The sequence below is a fragment of the Muntiacus reevesi genome, chromosome 5, assembly GCF_963930625.1.
Source record: "Muntiacus reevesi chromosome 5, mMunRee1.1, whole genome shotgun sequence".
In the NCBI taxonomy this organism is placed as follows: Eukaryota; Metazoa; Chordata; class Mammalia; order Artiodactyla; family Cervidae; genus Muntiacus; species Muntiacus reevesi.
The window spans coordinates 27,824,351-27,840,428 of record NC_089253.1 but is presented as its reverse complement, the minus strand read 5'-3'; the positions used below and the strand labels follow the sequence as shown (position 1 = coordinate 27,840,428).

General features: G+C 47.9%; 1 protein-coding gene across 4 annotated transcripts in view; it reads right to left on the bottom strand.

Moving 5' to 3' along the window:
- The window catches only part of PKNOX2 (PBX/knotted 1 homeobox 2), a 289,146-nt gene that overhangs the window by 106,272 nt on the left and 166,796 nt on the right, over positions 1-16,078 (bottom strand). The gene's annotated exons all lie outside the window — the stretch shown is intronic.

Here is a 16,078-nt window from a genome sequence, read left to right as displayed (position 1 = left end):
GTGACTCCCAGTTCTCTGCCCCCACCTTCAGGCAACAAACTGGGGGACAAGCCCACTTCCTCCCTCCCTCAGCCCCACCTCATGTTCCCCTCCTCTCACTTCCCCATTTCCCACCCCTTTCCAGTTCAGACGGAAGATGGTCTCCAGCCTTTCCACTCTTAGGGACATTCCTAGAAAGGGCCCTCCTTCCTGGTCATGCAGGCCAAGTCCCTCCAGCTCGTGAGCCACCTCCAGGCTACGCTTCCCAGGCAGCCAGTCGCATCCTGTACCCATCCAGGCCCTGCCCAGGATGGGTGCACAGCTGTGTCACCTCCCACTCCAGAATCTTCAGTGACTCCTTGCTCACAGGCACCTACAGGTGTTCAGCCTGGCTGGGAACCACTCTGCCTTCTGGGCTCAGCTTCTACCCTTTGCCCATAGACTGTCTACCCTCCATCCACTCACAACACCTTCCATTCTCCAATCTGCCCCACAACCGCCCACTGTTCTCAATGCTCCAGTTCTACATTTCTACCTGAAAAGACCCTCACCATTCTTCATTGTTCAACGTGAACGTTCTGGCTTTTTCCCCTACAGCCAGCCGTCATTGTGTCTCCTCTGTGTTTCCTAGGAACACGAGGCTTGTCATCTTCTGAAAGTTCTCACCACCTTCCGTATCATGCTCTAGTTATCTTACATGTCTCTCATCTCTTTCCAAACTGGAGGCTCCTCATAGGCAGAGACCCTGTCTGACATCCATTCAGTTTACAAAGTACTTTCATGTGTAATATCTTCTTTAACTCTTAAAACAATCTTTAGAGGGCAATATTTCAATATAATGGCTCCCCACATGAGGCAGTGGTAAAGAATCCACCTGCCAACGCAGGAATTCACATTGGATCCCTTGGTCAGGAAGATCCCCTGGAGAAAGAAATGTTAACCCACTCCGGTATTTCTTGCCTGGAAAATCCCATGGACAGATGAGCCTGGCGGGTTCTAGTCCATGGACTTGCAAAGAGTCAGACACAACTGAGTGACTGAGCATGCATGCATTTCAATATAGTAACAATTTTTATTACCTTTACAAAATAATATATGTTTACTGCACAAAATAGACAAAGAAGACAGAATTTTTTTTTTTTTTTTTTGGGTGTGTCACAGTGTGTGGGATCTAGTTACCTAGCCAGGGATTGTACCTGGGTGCTGGCAGTGAAAGTACTAACTCCTAACCTCTGGACCTCCAGGGAACTCCCAGAAATTTTAAAGTGAGTTGTGATCCTATCATACAAAGACAACCACAGTTAATATGAAGGGTAAAACCTTTCTTTCTTCAAAACAGCATCATACATATTGTTTGTTCTGGAAGCAGTTGTTTATATTTAGCAGCATACCATAAACACCTTTGCATATGATCTTAGTGACTATGTGGTATTCCATTTACAGATGTACTACAATTACCCAACCAATTGTCTATCATTTCCAGTTTTTGCTACTATAAACAAATAACACCCATTCCTTTTTTAATAATGTGGACCATTTTTTAAAGCCTCCACTGAATTTGTTACAATGTTGCTCCTGTTTTATATATATATACATTTTTTGGCCATGAGGCTGTGGGATCTCAGCTCTGCGACCCAGGGACCGAACTCATAACCCCTGCATTGGAAGGTGTCGTCTTAATCACTGAACCGCCAGGGAAGTCCCATAAAGCTCATTCTTATGCCTGAGTTTTGCTCCAGAGTTGATTATTGTCTTAGGAGAAATTTATAGATGTGGAGTTGCCAGATCTAAAGGCATATTCATTTGAAAGACTATCAACTAATAACTTGCAGAAGGTCACACGTATTTACATCACATCTGCAATTTATACAAGATGCCTTTTTGCCTGTTGGGTAGTTGATCTCATCTTATCAAGGTGGATATCGAGGCTGAGGAAAGTCGAACATCAGACTTGCCTAAGAAGACAAGCCGGCAAACAGCATGTCTTCTGGCTCCAGATATTTCGCTCTTCCAGCCTCCCTACTTCTCTTTGTTCTTATATTTCTTCCCAGCACAGAGGGAAAGCCTGCAGCGCAAGTGCTAAGTAAACGCTGGGCTTCCTGAAGGACGAGGCAAGGTGATGTGTCCTGAGTAGTGGGGTGGGCCATTCCTGGGGGCTCAGCTCATGTCAGCCTCTCCTGCCTCGTGTCCCAGGGGTCTGAGACCTATTTTGGCAGAGGACAGCTCTGTTCTTAGGTAGACTTTTAACTATTGCCTCCTCCCTTCTTCTGGGCAGATGCAAACTGCTTCAGTGTAGACGCCACGTACTGAGAACCTACCACGTGCTGGGGCCTGAGCTTGCAAAGATGAAGCATGCACACCCACACCGAAGCCCTCCATATCTCAGAGGGCATAGCTTGTCGAGCGTGGACGCTGCTGCTGCTGCTGGCTGCTGGCCCCACGGCCCCTCCTCTGCAAAGCCCTCATTGCCAGGGGCAGAGGACGGGCCCGAGCCAGGGCTGCAGAAGGAGGCTGACCTGCCTGCCCAGGGTGTCCGGCAGCCCCTCCTTCTAATTGCAATACTTTCTGGCCCCTCAGGGCCAGAGCTCCCTCTCTGCATCTCACTGCAGTGCTTGCTTGTCTGTCTTTCTGCTCCAACTGTACCTCTGCCCCTGCCCTCACCCCTAACACAGTACCGAGGAGTGGACCCCTCAGAGGGGACTCACACCGGTTTAGGAAAGAGATGCCAACCCTGCTCCACTCAGGGACTAAGAGGGGAAGGACGGCCCCCGGTGATGCCCGTGTGTCCCATGCAGGGCACCGCTTCAGGGCTACGACACACACAGATTTCCCCTTTCCCAGAACTGACAACTGTCTGGTTCTCACCAGCCTGGAGAAAGCTTCAAGGCAGAAGGAGAGCCTGTCATCTTTTTCTGTCACTGCCATCTCTTCCTCTGAGCATAACAGGGCAACTCACAGGGCAGAAAGGCCCGAGGAGAATGAAAGACAGTCTGGGCCAGGGGGCAAGGAGACTGCCCACGGTCACAGCCATCCTCCCCCATGCTTATACACACCTTGCCCCGAGGAGGGTCCCGCATGTGCCTGTTTAGCTCTTTCCAGAGAAAACCCACTCCCCTTTGTTTTGTCACCATACAAATTCCTCCTCTAGAGGCTTGCAGGCAGTCTGCAATACCGCTGCCCTGACCCCGGGGCTGGGCTGGGGTCCACTTAACAGGCAGCTGGATAGGCTGGATAGGAGATGGACAGAGAGACAGACAGATGGGGAGACATGGGCCCATGTGACCCAATGGCCCAGATGCTTAAGGGACAGGAGGAACCAGGATCTTCATCTTAAAAAAAGTCCCTCTGTCCCCACAAGTTCCCCAAGGAAAGCAGTGGCCCTACCCCCGATTTTTAGCTCTGGTCAGGCCCCTCCCTGTCTCCCTGAGGCATTTAACCAGGGCGCCCTCTGACCTCTGATGGATGGCAGGCTTCCCTGGAGAGCACCTTTGCCTGTTCAGTGGGTTTGATTTATGCTTTGCAGATGAACAGGGCAGCGCTGAGGATGGAGCCTCTGGAATTCTGGCCAGACACCCAAACCAAATGCCTGCCCCCTGTCCACTTTAGAGAGCTGCCCCAGCCTGGTATCTGTCCCATGAGCAGAAACACTGGAGTCTTTGTCTTCATTGGCCCAAGATCCTTAAGAGAATCCATTCTGTCTGGAGACCCTCCCAGGGACTGCTTTTGCACAGTGCAGCCCTGTGATTTGCCTACTAGGACCCTCATGCATTTCCCCAAAGACAGAGGTTCCTCCCACCTCACCACTGGGGTGGCTGGTTCCAGCTCTGCCAGGAGCTTGCTCTGCGATGTGGCACAAAACCCTCCACCTCTGAATTTCGGTCCATCCCCATCATCATCACTCTTCATCACTGCATGCAAGAGGTGGGACCTGACACTATGACCCCATTCTCACATGACCCCATTCTCTGACTGCTCTTGAGCAGCTATCGAACTCAAACATCCCAGCAAAAGACTCAGAGTTCACCAGAGCTGTGAGGACCATCTCAAAGAGACTGGACTCCAATCCTCTAGGAAGAGAGGGCCTCCATGGAGGCTAAAATAGTTTACAGGCTTGTTTATACTGCTTCTCCCCTACCCAGAAGTCTGCAATGACTAGCCAAGTTCTATGAAGACAAAATTCAAATCTCATAGCCTCTTTTCTTGTCTTTCATCATCAACCGCAACCTACTTCTCTTACTTAATCCCTTGGTTTTTCAAGCCTGAGACTTTGCTCCAGCCATACCAGCCTGCCCTATCTCACAACTGAGCACACGCCATGTCTGGGCCCTCTTCCACCCCTTTCTCAGCCCATCAGGGCTGCCTGGAGGGCCTGGTGGCCCTCCTTCCTCTGCGACACCCAGGTCCTAGCCAACCCTCAAGTCTTCCCTTTCTCTGAATTTCTGCAGCTGAGTGAAGTCAAATTCTTGCTCCTCTATTCTATGATTGGCCCTGAATCTTACTTTATTTTGGCCCTTATTTTGTGAACTTCTGCTTTCCATGTTTGTCTAAATCTCAGTGGCATCACAGATGTTTGAGGACAAGACTGGGTCTTTGGGACTTGCCTGGTGGTCCAGTGGTTATGACTCTGAGCTCCAGGGGGCCCAGGTTCAGCCCCTGGCCAGGGAGCTAGATCTCACATGCTGCAACAAAGACTGAAGATCCTGAGTGCCATGACTAAGACCCAGTGCAGTAAAAGAAATAAATATTAAAAAAAAAAAGAGAGAGAGAGAGGCTAGAATCTTCCATTTCTCTTATGTCTCCCATGTATAACTAGGTTAGTGGTGTGCCTATGTAGATCATCAACAGGATCATTCTTATCATAGAAAGGGCAACCACTACTGGAAAATGCTTAATCAGATTAGTGCTTAACCAGTTCAGCTAGACTTTGCCTGTTTAGTCATTATTACTCATTGTCAAAGGCATCACAATTCTCTATGCCTCAGTGTGTCTCTGAATTGAAAGATTTGAAGAAAACAGTGGGTTGTTTCACATGCTCCTTACACATGCCTCTTAATATTAATAAGTTGATGGGAGAGACATAGTACAGTGGGAAAAACTGAATTCAGATCCTAGATCTCCCTTTTCCTATGCTCAGTCATTTCAGTTGTGTCCAACTCTTTGCAACCACATGGACCATAGTTTGCCAGGCTCCTCTGTCCATGGGATTTTCCCAGTAAGAGTATTGGAGTGGGTTGCTGTTTCCTCTTCCAGGGGATCTTTCTGACCCAGGGATCGAACCCACGTCTCCTGCATTGCAGGCTGATTCTTTACCCCTCAGCCACTGGGGAAGCCCCCTTCCTAGCTCTGTGATCACCAAACTCAACAACAAGGTGCTCACTGGGACTGAACTGAGTGGTTTTTTCATTAGACATAAGATGTGCTCAGCGGATAATAAAGGACTCAGCCTTGACATAGACAAAGCCTGTAATAAATGGTGACTATCATTGTTAAGACAATGACAGTAGGGTGGTTTGTTTAGATCTTGTTTGGCAAAATCACACTCATCCTTCAAGATTCAGCTCTGTGACGTTATCTCTCAATGTTCCTCTACCCCCTACAAGACAAGTCACTCCCTCCTTCCCGCTCCCCTGATAACTGGGACTGTTTCTCCTATAAGATAAAGCCCAAAGTTCTTAGCTATGAACTCCAGGCTGAATCTCACCAAATTATTATTATGTGTCACTAGAGGGGTCCCTCTCATTCAACTCTGAGCTGAACAAGGACATCCTCACCTTTTATGTTTCCAGCTCTGGCCTAGCATCAGGCTCAATGTGTGTTTGTTAAATGAGGGGATGAACAGATGAGTAGGAAGGCCAAGAGCAGTCAAGAGACCCGGGCAGAATTTGACCAGACACAAAGGTGAGCCTGGTGATAGGGAATCCAGCGTGGAAAGCAAGTGTCCCTTTATTTTATTTTTTTAAGATTTTTTTTTTTTTATGTGGACCATTTCTAAAGTTTATTTTTAAATTTTAATTGGAGGATAATTGTTTTACAATATTGTGTTGGTTTCTGCAATAGAAAATCATAATTGAAAGGGGCTTTCCTGGTGGTTCAGAAGGTAAAGAATCTGCTTGCAATGCAGGAGACCATAACTGAAAGAGACACATGTGCCCCAGTGTTCACTGCAGCATATTTACAATAGCTAGGACATGGAAGCAACCTAGATGTCCGTCGACAGATGAATGGATACAGAAACTGTGGTACATATGTACAATGGAATATCACTCAGCTATAAAAAAGAAGGCATTTGAGTCAGTCCTAACGAGGTGGATGAATCTAGAGCCTATGGTACAGAGTGAAGTAAGTCAGATAGAGAGACACAAATATTGCATATTAATGCATGTGCATGGAACCTGGAAAGATGGTGCTGATGCAGACCATTCTTAGTCTTTGTTGAACTTGTTACAACAGTGCTTCTGTTTCATGTTTTGGTTTTTTGGCCATGAGACATGTGGGATCTTGGTTTCCTGACCAAAGATTGAATCCACACCCTCTGCATTGGAAGGCAAAGTCTTAACCATTAGGCCACCAGGGAAGTCCCTAGAAAGTGGCCCTTTAAACTCACCTAAGATCAGCTCCAACTTTAAAGAAGTTGCTCAACTTTTCCAACAGGATTAACCTTCTTGGGAAAGCCAGCAGCTCCATCACAAGCTCTTTGACCATCTCTGCAAACCCTTCCTGTCTGCAGCTTCCTTTTCCTCAGCTGGGCTCCATCCTTCTCCTGCTGCTCCCCACCATTCCTCTCCCCAATGGTCAGACCTCCAGCCTTGAAGCCCCTGCTTCCTCACACCCCGCCCCTCCAAGCCTGCCGAATGACCCTGGGTTCTAGGACTGCCTTCCCAATCCAGGAATGGGAAGAGGTCAGTGTGTCCTGACACAAGCTAACCACTGTCTTTTGCCCCCAGGCAAAGCAAGCTGCATTTTCCTCCTCTCCATCACCTCTGCCACATCTGGCTCAGCAACACCCTCCTAATCAGTTTCCCTGAGGCCTACCCCCTCCTCCCCATTTGAATGCAGATATCCAAAGAATAGCAAGAAGAAATAAGAAAGACTTCCTCAGTGATAGATGCAAAGAAATAGAGGGAAACAATAGACTGGGAAAGACTAGAGATCTCTTCAAGAAAATTAGATGTACAAAGGGAATATCTCATGCAAAGACTGGGCATAATAAAAGACAGAAACAGTATGGATCTAACAGAAGCAGAAGATATTAAGACAAGGTGGCAAGAATACACAGAACTATGCAAAAAAGATCTTCATGACCCATATAACCACCATGGTGTGATCACTCACCTAGAGTCAGACATCCTAGAATGTGAAGTCAAGTGGGCATTAGGAAGCATCACTATGAACAAACTTAGTGGAGGTGATGGAATTCCAGTTGAACTATTTCAAATCCTAAAAGATGGTGCTGTGAAAGTGTTGCACTCAATATGTCAGCAAATTTGGAAAACTCAGCAGTGGCCACAGGACTGGAAAAGGTCAGTTTTCATTCCAATCCTAAAGAAGGGCAATGCCAAAGAATGTTCAAACTACTGCACAATTGCACTCATCTCACATGCTAGCAAAGTAATGCTCAAAATTCTCCAAACCAGGTTTCAACAGTATGTGAACCATGAAATTCCAGATGCTCAAGCTGGATTTAGAAAAGACAGAGGAACCAGAGATCAAATTGCCAACATCCAGTGGATCATTGAAAAAGCAAGAGAGTTCCAGAAAAACATCAACTTCTGCTTTATTGATTATGGCAAAGCCTTTAACTGTGAAGATCACAACAAACTGTGGAAAATTCTTAAGAGATGGGAATACCAGAACACCTTACCTGGCTCCTGAGAAATCTATATGCAGGTCAAGAAGCAATAGTTAGAACCGAACATAGAACAATGGACTGGTTCCAGATTGGAAAAGGAGTACATCAAGGCTGTGTATTGTCATGCTGCTTATTTAACTTATATGCAGAGTACATCATGTGAAATGCCAGACTGGATGAAGCACAAGCTGGAATCAAGATTGCCGGGAGAAATATCAATAACCTCAGGTATGCAGATGACATCACCTTTATCGCAGAAAATAAAGAGGAACTAAAGTGCCTCTTGATAAGTGAAGGAGAAGAGTGAAAAAGCTGGCTTAAAACTCAACTTTCAAAAAATGAAGATCATGGCATCTGGTCCCATCACTGCATGGCAAATAGGGAAACAATGGAAACAGTGACAGACTTTGTTTTCTTGGGCTCCAAAATCATGGCAGATAGTAACTGCAGCTATGAAATTAAAAGACGCTTGCTCCTTAGAAGACAAGCTATGACCAACCTAGACAGCATATTAAAAAGCAGAGACATTACTTTGCCAACAAAGGTCCATCTGGTCAAATCTATGGTTTTTCCAGTAGTCATGTATGAATGTGAGAGTTGGACTATAAAGAAAGCTGAGCACTGAAGAACTGATGTTTTTTGAACTGTGGTGTTGGAAAAGACTCTTGAGAGTCTCTTGGACTGCAAGGAGATCCCATCAGTCCATCCTAAAGGAAATTATTCCTGAATATTCATTGGAAGGACTGATGCTGAAGCTTAAATGCCAATACTTTGGCCACCTGATGCAAAGAACTGACTCATTGGAAAAGACCCTGATGCTGGGAAAGATTGAAAGCAGAGGAGAAGGGGCCAATAGAGGATGAGATGATTGGATGGCATCACTGACTCGATGGACATGAGTTTGAGCAATCTCCAAGAGTCGGTGACGGACAGGGAAGAAAGGAGCACTGCAGCCCAAGGGGTCGCAAAGAGTTGGACACGACTAAGTGACTGAACTGAACTGAACTGACCCCCTCCTCCACTTGGCCGCCACAGGATATTTCTAGCAGCTTAGAGCACCCTGTACACAATTCTCTTAGTGCTTATCCTGCAAAATTGTGATTCTCTCTCTGCCTACCCCACTAGATCATATCATCCTACACTGAATGTGTTTAGAGCCTAATGTGTGTTTTGTTCATGTTAGGTGTTCGATAAATTTTGGTGGAATAAAGAAGTAAATAAATATATCTATTCAGCAGAGGGGCTTTCCCAGGTATTGCAGTGGTAAAGAACCCATCTGACAATGCAAGAGAGGCAAATCCCTCGGGTTCAATTCCTGGGTCAAGAAGATCCCCTGGAGTAGGAAATGGCAACCCACTCCAGTGTTCTTGCCTGGGAAATCCCATGGAGAGAGGAGCCTGGTGGGCCACAGTCCATGCGGTCACAGAGTCGGACAAGACTGAGCGAACACACACACACATATTCAGCAGAATGTATGTAGAATGTATGTATGTATGTATGTATGCAGAATTCAGCAGTAGAATGTATGGCACACAACATGCTATGTCCCTTAGAAAGAACTACATAGCCCAGTTTATGACTTAATCCTTGCGACAGCCCTGTAAAGGAGGTATTATTAGTCCCTATTTTTGAAAGAGGGAACTAAGGTTAGAACAGAGACTTGCATAGTCACAAAGCTGGTTAAGGGGCGAAGGGAAAGGGCAGAGTCCAAGGCTGGCCTCCTCTGCCCCCCTGCCCACCTGTCCCCCTCCCTGCCCAGCCAGCAAGAGGATGCACAGAGGATGAGCTGCTGCTGCTTTGCCTCACTTGGGAAATAAACAAGAAGAATTCTTCTTCTCATCATTTGGTGAGTCGGTGACATTTCGTTTGACAAAGAATCTAGGAAAAGCCTCTCCTGGGACCAGTTTTGGGACTAGGCTGTGATAATATTGCTTTATTGAAAAAGGATGCAAGGAACTGAGCTCCGGATGGCCTTTTACTTGGAATAATTTATGCAGGAAATGAGAAATAATTTTTTTTAAAAAGAAACACACATTGATCTACACATGGTCACAAAGATAGAAGTGATGACAACACACACATACATGAATAATCCCAGAGACATAGATATGCGAAGGCATAAATTCCAGTTCTCTGTCACGACCATGGCCACACACCCTGTAAAACACCAAAAGATTGCAAGTGTGGTCAATTCAGAGCCCTGTGGACACACCCACTTGCAAAACAGTCTGATGGCTGTGACTTCCCCTCCGTGCCTTCCAGGGGAAATTACGATTTTCCCCACACATGTAAATTTCAGTCATTAAGGGACGCACAGGAAGCTTGACATTGAAGAAATTAATCTCTCCGTGCCTCCGTGCCCTTCACAGGGCCCTGTTCCCTCCTGTGATGATCACACAGCGTCTGGAGAGGCTGCTGATCAGATGACCTGCGCCCCAGGCACCAAGTCCCCACTCTGGATTCACACTGCCTGCGTCTCCAAGGCTTCGGTCATAACCAGTGCCTGGAGGACCACAAAGGACCCAGGAAAAGGCTAAGAAATGAAATGTCTGTAAAATTCTCATTCAGATGCCTCTCAGAAATGCATCTCAGATATGGAGCGGATGGGAAAGGAGTTTTATTTAAAGCATCTCCCTCTCTAGACTGCTTGGGAAGGGCTGGCATTTGAAAGGAAAGCTGAAAGTCAAGAATTCCCCTCCATCCATGGTGATTTTGACCTGGGCTGAGAGAAGAACCCAGGGTCCCTGTTCTTGTGGAATTAGCAACTGAGGAATTCAGAGAGTCCAGGAACTGCACCAGAAATCAGGACACTTGGCTTCTATCCATCACCCTCCTGGTTGAGCTCGGGACGTGACCCTGGGTACATCACCGCCTGGTCCTCCATTTCTCCATCTATAAAGCAAGAAGTTTAGGACTGGGGACATCCCTGGTGACCCAGTGGTTAAGAATCTGCCTGCCAATGCAGGGGACGCGGGTTCAATCCCTGGTCTGGGAAGATTCCATGTGCTGTGGGGCAACTCAGCCTGTGTGCCATAACTACTGAAACCTGCGTGCCCTAGAGCCCATGGTCTGCAAAAATGAGGAGCCCAAGTACAACAGCTAGAGAGTAGCCCCTGCTCTCCACAACTAGGGAAAGCCCCAGCCCAGCAATGAAGACCCAGCACAGCCAAAAGTAAAGAAAGAAAGATAGGACTGGGTGGTCACTTCTGCTGCGGTCCCATCAGGTGAGCTGTGGTTCTGCCCTCTGCATGTGTGCTCAGCCGTGTCCAGCTCTTTGCAGTCCCATGGACTACCACCCGCTAGACTCCTCTGTCCACAGGGTTTCCAAGAACACTGGCGTGCGTTGCCATTTGCTCCTCCAGGGCATCTTCTCCACCCAGGGAAAGAACCTGAGTGTCTTGCATCTTCTGTACTGCCAGGTGGACTCATTACCACTGTGCCACCTGGGAAGCTTGGCCAGCTGCTAATAAGACCTCAAACACCTCTATGTACGCACGATGATTATATATCCCAAAGCATGTCCAGCTAGCTTTTAACATTTTGCTTGAGCTAGACAGCTACTTTGTGACTTTGTGGAGGTACTGGAATCAATACACCCATTTTACAGATGGAATAATCAAAACTGAGACTTAGAGTATCTTGGCCAAGGTCACAAAAAGAATCAGTATTCATTCAACTTACAAAAAGTTTAAATCTTCTCTTGGACATCACTCTCTATTAAAAAGGAAAGAAATGTACAACATACCTTGGAAACCCTGAAATTTGCTCTGGAAAATATTTGTTTCTTTTGGCCAGCTTGAGCTTGTTAAGTAAAAACTGTGATTACAAAGCTTCTGCTGCCTTTTTGCACAGCTTAGGGTGGAGGCCCAGGGCAGATGTTCTTTCAGTTAGGAAAAAGGTTTAAGGTCTTCTGGCTGTTAAAGGGGAAGCCAGGCCTACTCCAGGAGGGGAAAGAGGAAAACAAAAGGGAACTCAATTGTTATTCACTCATTCAACAAATGTTTATTGAGTGTCTGCTATGTGCCAGGAACTGTTCACAATTGTTAACAAAACAGATAAAAATCTCAGCATTCTTGGGGTTTACTTTCTGGTCAGGGAGAAGACCAGAAGGGAGTGGTGGACACGTGGTAACAAGGCAGTAAATAAAATACACAGGGTCGGATAACAAGGGCAAAGGAGAAAAGGTAAACGAAAGGGAGTATGGGGAATTGAAAGTTCCCCACTCAGCTCCCGGCGAATCTAGGCCAGAGCCTTATAAAGACAGAGGAGCATAAAACTCAGAGCAGAAGGGAGGAGCAGGAAGGTGTTGGTTGGGAGAACAGGTAAAAAGGTGGCAAGCCAGGCCGCGAAGCAGAAAGTGGACAGTGAGGAGGAATTTCTTTTGTGAGGATAGGAGAGGGATTTAAAGAACTTATTATCTCCTACATCAAGTTTAACTTGTTCTGCCCCCTGCCCTAGAACCATACCCTCTCCTCTGGCATCTCCTGGGGCTGGGACCACTGGTACCTGCCTTGGCCACAAAATTTAAGGGTGCTCCCAGAACCTCAGTAATGGGGATGAAATCAGAACCCATAAGCATGCTTAGACACATCTGAATTTAACTTGAAAGGAAGACAGTAATATTGATTCTGCCAGTGTTTAAAATATTGTGCTTTGTTTATCATGCATTTTTGTCATTAATTTGGAGGTCTAAAAATATTGCATTAAAATATAATTTCATATAATTTCTCTTGATTGCTGAGTTTGGGGGCACCCCCTTAAAGTTATGGGTTTCCCAGGTGGCTCAGTGGTAAAGAATCTGCTTGCCAGTGTGAGAGACTTGAGTTCGATCCCTGGGTCGGGAAGATTCCCTGGAGAAGGAAATGGCGACCCACTCCAGTATTCTGGCCTAGAGAATCCCATGGGCAGAGGAGCCTGGCAGGTCGCAAAAACTAAACCACAACTTAAAGTTATGCCTGGGGTTAGACCCTGGCTGCAGAGCTGGAAGAGGGCACAGTTAGCCATCTGCCACCTGGGGTGAGTGAGCCTGGTACCAGGAAAAATGGACCTAGGAAGCAGCTTTGTTACAGGAAAGAAAGAGAAGGGGCCCTGCCCACAGTGGAGAGAGCTGTGCTGGGGGCCCGAGGAGGCCGCATGCCTGGGACCCCAGGACCGAGGGAGGAAGGGGAGCAGGGCTTTCTGCTTGACAAGACCCTGAAGCAAAACAAGACCAGCAGATCCTAACGCCCCTTCTCTCTGGGACTCCAGAGAAGCTGGGCCTTCCACAGTGTGGGAGGACGTCTCCAATTGTTCTGTGGGGATGTTCACAGAATGGTGGGCTTGCGGGACACGCGGGTGGTTTGTTCTGGGGGGATGTTCACAGAATGGTGGGCTTGCGGGACACGCAGGTGGTTTGTTCTGTGGGGATGTTCACAGAATGGTGGGCTTGGGGGACACGCAGGTGGTTTGTTCTGTGGTGATGTTCACAGGAACGGTGGGCTTGGGGGACATGCAGGTGGTTTGTTCTGTGGCGATGTTCACAGGAACGGTGGGCTTGGGGGTCACGTGGGTGGTTTGTTCTGTGGGGATGTTCACAGAATGGTGGGCTTGCGGGACACGCAGGTGGTTTGTTCTGTGGCGATGTTCACAGGAACGGTGGGCTTGGGGGACACGTGGGTGGTTTGTTCTGTGGGGATGTTCACAGGAACGGTGGGCTTGGGGGACACGTGGGTGGTTTGTTCTGTGGGGATGTTCACTGGAATGGTGGGGCTTGGGGGACACGTGGGTGGTTTGTTCAGTGGGGATGTTCACTGGAATGGTGGGGCTTGGGGGACACATGGGTGGTATCAGATGGCTAACTGCACCCCCTTCCAGTTCTTCAGCCAGGAGTCCGCCATAATAATAAAACCGTGAAGGCACCAGAGTCCATCCCTTGGGAGTGCTGGGGGTGGAGTGGGGGCAGTCCCGAGGCACCCCCGTGGTCATGAGACCCTGACCAGCCGTCCTGCATAGCAGGAAGGCAAGGGGAGGGTGGTCTCTAATTGCCTTGGCTCCACGGGAAAGGAGGGGCTGGCACTTGTCACAGTGTCTGCCTACAAGAGTGTGAGCCCCCTGAAGACAGGCAGTGGGAGGGGTGTGTGTCAGAACAAAAGGGAAGGGTCTACAGAGGACGATCAGAGTCCAGGGTCACATCCACAGACCTGCCTCCAGGGAGCTGTTGGGTGGGCCCAGCCAGTCTGCTTTCCTCACTGCTCCCTGCTTCCCTCCAGTGGCCTCCAAACCCTAGGGCCTTCGATGAGTCACTCCTGTGTTCACAAACACTTTTATTATTGACATAAATAAGTCAGCTATTTGAGACCTCTCAAGTCCTGTTGAACTTTCCAGGCTTATGTCTTGTAACTCTCCTTCACAACCTCTAGGTCGGGGCTGGCAAACTGCACCCAGGCCAAATCCTGAGGCTGTTTGTTTTTTGTAAATAAAGTTTTATTGGCACATGGCCCCACTGTTCCTTTACTCTGGGCCAGGTCTACTTTCCACACCAGTGGCAGTTGAGCACCTGCAACACAACATAAAACCTGTAATATTTACTGTCTGAAACGTTCCACAAAATGTTTGCTGAGCCGGTCTAGGTTGCAGGTAAGCTGTGCCCATCTCACAGCCTCTGCGAGGCCTGCGCTGGTCCTGCTTTCCAGGATGAAGATGCTACATTTCCCTGCTCTAGTCGCTGGAATATGGCTCATTCTTCAAGGGCTCAGGTGAAACATTATTCATCATGTGATGGCTCCTGGATTCCTGCAAAGAGTGGATTACACTTTTGTACATCCGTGATCCATTGTTAGGGTGACCATGTACAAGGTAACACCAAACCTGAACAATTTTGAGAGGGGAGGAGAGCACGATTAATAATTACACAGACACTACAAGCTTCAAGGCTCAGATTGGTAAAGAATCAGCCTGCAATGCAGGAAACCCAGGTTCGATCCCTGGGTTGGGAAGACCCCCTGAAGAAGGGAACGACAACCCACTCCGGTATTCTTGCCTGGAGAATTCCAAGGACAGAGGAGCCTGGCAGGCTACTGTTCATGGGGTTGCATAGAGTCAGACACGACTGAATGACTGACACTGCAAGGCTTCAGCTGAAACAGTCCCAGGCGCATTGGGTTGTCCAGTGGTCCTACACTTGGTGCTTGATTCATTCTGCCTCCTACGGGTCAATCGTTTATGTACCTGGCTCCCCCAGTAGGCAGTCTGCTCCAGGGCAAGGAAACTGTGGGGGTTTTGGCCCTTAGAGCATCCTTATCTAAAGTCCAAGATCAATGAATGTCCATTGAAATGAAAGAGAAAGAGCGCCATCCTAAACAAGAGCAGTTTCTGTAGGAGCAGCGGCTGGAAAAACAGAGACAGGGGAGCCATTAGCCGGAACGGGGAAGAGGCACGTGCAGTCCATGAAGGCTGTACACCTGTGTCTGTGTCAGCATGCCTGCATACCCAGCACAAGGCTTCCCTGGTGGTCCAGTGGCTAAGACCACACTCCCAGGCAAGGGAGCCTGGGTCCAATCCCTGGTGAGGGAACGTGATCTCATGTGCCACAGCTAAGACCTGGCACAGCCAAAATAAATAAATAAATTTATATATTTAATTTTTTTAAGAGCCAGGATGGTGCCTGACCCTCCGGAAGTCCCACCTCAGCTTCCCTGCTCCTCTGCAGCCCCCACCCTCGTCCTCCCTGCTCTCCCCATCCATCCACTCAGCTGCTCCCCCTCCTGGCACCTCCCAGGAAGGTGGTCACAACTACATGAGTCTCTGCAGAGTTAGAAAAAGGGGCATGCCACTTCAAGGGTGAGAGTGGGTGATCAGCATTTAGGTATACATACATCTCTCTTCATAAAGTTCCAGCACAGGGGACTTTCCTGGTGGGCCGATGGCTAAGATGCAGGGGCCCTGGGTTCAATCACTGGTCAGGGAACTAGATCCCACAGGCCACAACTAACAGTTCACATGCTGCAGCTAAAGATCCCACATGCTGCAATGCAGACTGAAGATCCCAAATGCCACAACTAAGAACTGGTGCAGCCCAATAAATAAATATTAAAAGAAAAAAAAATAAAGCTCCAGCACATTCTACAGACTTCAGCTCACCAAAGTGGGAGCTAGGAAACAAACAGCTAGGGACTAAGATGACCCACTGAATACATAGATGCTCGCCATCTGTTCTCTACTGAACAGCTGGGAGACCTCTTTGAAGTGAAAATTCCATTCTAACCCCTCGCC